This window comes from Dasypus novemcinctus, chromosome 31 (assembly GCF_030445035.2).
Source record: "Dasypus novemcinctus isolate mDasNov1 chromosome 31, mDasNov1.1.hap2, whole genome shotgun sequence".
NCBI lineage: Eukaryota > Metazoa > Chordata > Mammalia > Cingulata > Dasypodidae > Dasypus > Dasypus novemcinctus.
Window position 1 is genome coordinate 4,539,980 of NC_080703.1, and position 3,651 is coordinate 4,543,630.

Here is a 3,651-nt window from a genome sequence, read left to right on the forward strand (position 1 = left end):
TCGGGGACCCCAGAGGCCCGATTGGATCCATAATAGATGAGCAGTTTAGGAGCCTGTCCTGGTTTCTGCTGGTACCAGTTTAAGTAGTGGCTAACACTCTGGCTAGACTTGACTTTAGGGTGACTGTCTCGCCTGCAGATGCAGCCGCAGAACCTGGAGACTCGGTAAGCAAGATGTCCCCACTGGCACCTGCAACCAGAAAAAAACATAGATCATCCATTAAATCACAAGTGTATAAAATATTTATCTAAATGCAGATTTTTAAATTTATCATATATAATTAGATCTGCTATAAATGAAATGGTTTGCTCATGGTGCATAGTAAAACTGTTCTCCAAATTTATAAGGATTTTTCTCTTTTAAACCTCTCACCTGAGAACCAGAGCACCAAGAGGATGAGCAGTTGGCACTGTGACATCATCATGCTCTCCTGTGTGATGCACTCAGTACCCATCTCCAGGGAAACTGCATTAATAGAGCTCTGAGCAGACAGTGAAATCCCTGAGGAGTCTATGCAAATTATTAGAAAGTATAAAGTCAAAGGTTCCTGTGCAGTGAGTTGTGAAGACAAACAATGGAAGGAGTTAAAAATATCATGAACACAGGAAAAGCAATTGTATGCCTGCAAAAGGCTGAGAAATCAATTTAAGACTCAATTTTGAACAAAGTTCAGCAAAACTGACAAATTTAAAATATTTTATTACCAGTTATATTCTTCCAAATCAACAGTAACCATCTTGAAAACATAAATTGATACTGTAGTAGAATACATGCATCTGTAAGTGTACAATTTCAGAACTTAATTAAATCTATTAAATATGAAGCCAAAACCTGTGAAATATACTCATATCATATCATAGGTGAGATATATTACACTAATTGTATATCTATTTCAGTCTATTCTGAATTTTAAATATTTGAATCCCTCTTGGACATCCCAAAGATATCTCTGTGTATATCCAAACCGGACCTTTGTATCCCCCTCAGCCAGACTCCTGTATTCCCCTCAACACAAATACTGTCTCCAGAAATGAGTCACCAGATGCTTACAAGTCACCCTTAGCACAGTCCTGTAAATTGACCAATTTCTAAAATCACAATGAAGAGATTAGCGAACCTGAAAAGTAATACCTCCACCTAGTGGTTATACCTAAAACGGCCTCAGCTCCCAAGGTCTGAATAGAGCAGGTACTTCATTTATTCCTATGCAAAATCAATGATATGTATAGAATTATACAAATAACAAAATCATGTACACTACTAAGCATAGAACACTAAATTATGAACAAGTAAAACAGAACCCCTGACTTCAAAAACATTCATTTTACAGGGAGGAGCACATGATAAATAAGTAACATTCTGCAGCCACTACTAAACAGCTTCTGTGAGATTTCCTTTCCTGTAGTAATGCCGTTACTCAGGGAAGGTAGGGCAATGTGAACCTAGGTCGATTTCATGGTCAACACACTGCATGAACAGTCAGAGGAAAAGAGAAAATGTGGGACAGTACAACAATTTTATAGATAAATAATTCTTACTTGCTAATGAGTTTAACTTTTCCTGCAAAGTAACTTCCTTAATGGCCCCAAGATATTTCCCTTTATGTGCAGTGTCCCAAGGCATGTATTGTTCCAATTCTAATGAAAAATAAGTTCATTTTCTGTAGTTTATCTCAAGAGCCCACTATCTTAGGAGAGGGTCCCCTCCAGCATTCAGGAGTGGTGCTGCAAAGACCCACACAACATGGGAAGGCATTCCTTCTCATCAGCAATCCACCCTGCTCTTGGTCCACATCGTATTTGTGTTTGGAAGATGGTAACCATTTCTTCAGGTTTGCTTTCTACACCCATGTTCTTTTCCTGCTCTTTTATGAATTTACTTCTAATGTACATATATAAATACACTTATTTGACTTCAGCTTTACTACTTAATTGATAGGTTTCCTGCTTCATATAATATAGTCACCTTCCAGGCGTACACCATTCATCATGGATGACATGATGATAAAGCAGGATGTTTCAAGCAGAGTAACTGGCCCAGAACCGTCTGCCTAAATGTGGGATAAGGAAACGTATTCTCTGAGTAGGAGACATTTGGCCTCATTCATGAATAGAGGAGGGGGCTGGCCTTCAGAGCTCAGGGAAGAGCACTTCAGAGGGGAGGGGCCCACATCCCAGACCCAGGCTCTGGGCCGGAGGATGGCGCGAGGTCGCACCGAGGAACTGGGGCTCTGGAGCAGCTGACACAGTCCTCGGCAGGACGCTGTACTGAGGGGACCCAGAGCCCAGGCGCCCACTGGTGGGGCCGTGTAGCAGCCACTGTGCTGTGAGCAGTCAGAGCACTATCTCCACGTGGTTACACATGAAGATGCAGGAGATGGCTTTGTCTGGCCTGGATAACAGGGAACCAGAGGCCATGCTCAGGAGACATGTGGACCTGGTTGAGGATTCTTGTTTGGATTCTAATTTGAGGTCCACCAAGCTGCCAAGTGTGGCTACTTCTTCCTGGACCCCAGGAACCAAGATGCCGGAAGATTTTGAGATCGTGGACCAAATGGGGACGGGTATCTTTGGACAGGGTTTCAACCAATACACAAGCAAAGAGTGTGTTTCCCTAATTGTAACCATAGCATCACTGCCTCCAGCTTTGCTCCCCTTCTGGAGAAATGCTGGGAATAGTGGAACAGCAGCCTCATTGCAGCCTCCATGTTGCCAGCAGCAACAGTATGAGTGACTCTGAAAGTGATCAAGAGGATGATTGTGACATCAATGGCAACGACTGCTCCTGTGGCTTGAGAAGAAAGCCCGGAAGAGAAAGTTGATAAGAGCCCCCATTCCCCTTGAAGATCTAAGTCTCCAAAACACAAAAACAGGGAGCTTAGCAATTCAGTTCCTTTTAAGCCTAACAACTCCACTGGGATGAGCTATAAGACACTGGGTCCAGAGGAGCTCTGAAGCCTGCTCACCAAGCAATGTGGGTTGATTTCTTAGCACACCAAGAAGATGTGCACAAGGTCCCTGTGTCACCTCCAGCACACAGATGGGCAGTGGTGAGCTGTGCGGATTTTTTTCCTGGGCCCTCAGCAGTCCTTCTGGAGGTCAGAGCTCCCTGGACAATGACAGCTCAGACATGACTGACAGCCAGGCCCTATCAGCTGGCCTCAGTAAGACGGCTCCTCTGAGCTCTCACATTCTGAATCAGGCCCCTCCAAGACTAGTGAAGATCAGGGATGGGGTCTAGGTACCAACAACTGGGAGTCACAGAAACCCAAGAAAAAAAATCCCACTTGAGCCTGGTAAGGACTGCTTTCAATCTGGGCTCAACAAGAAAAAAAAGACAAAGCCATCCTCACTCCCAGCACCCAGCATCTATGATGACATCAACTGACCTGGTGCAAGGGTTAGCCTTTGGCTGAGCAGAGCCCTCACTCCAACCCCACCCAAGTGGCAAAGCCTGGCAAATGTGCAGCTGCTGGGGCTTTGAGCTTTGGAAGCCTGGTAGGCCAGGCAGGCAGAGGATCCAATTATGCACTCCTGGGGAGGGCAAGGTCCTCTGCAATGGAGCATGACTGCTCAGTGTAAAGGACTCAGACAAGAATATATGCCTTGGATATAAGTGTGGTGGGGAGCTGGTTTTCCTATTTATTCTGTG

General features: G+C 44.4%; 1 pseudogene; it reads left to right on the plus strand.

The window, feature by feature from the left end:
- Positions 1-2,361: 2,361 nt before the first annotated feature.
- On the plus strand, positions 2,362-3,387 carry LOC101431742 (ataxin-7-like protein 3; annotated as a pseudogene).
- The last annotated feature ends 264 nt before the right edge of the window (positions 3,388-3,651 follow it).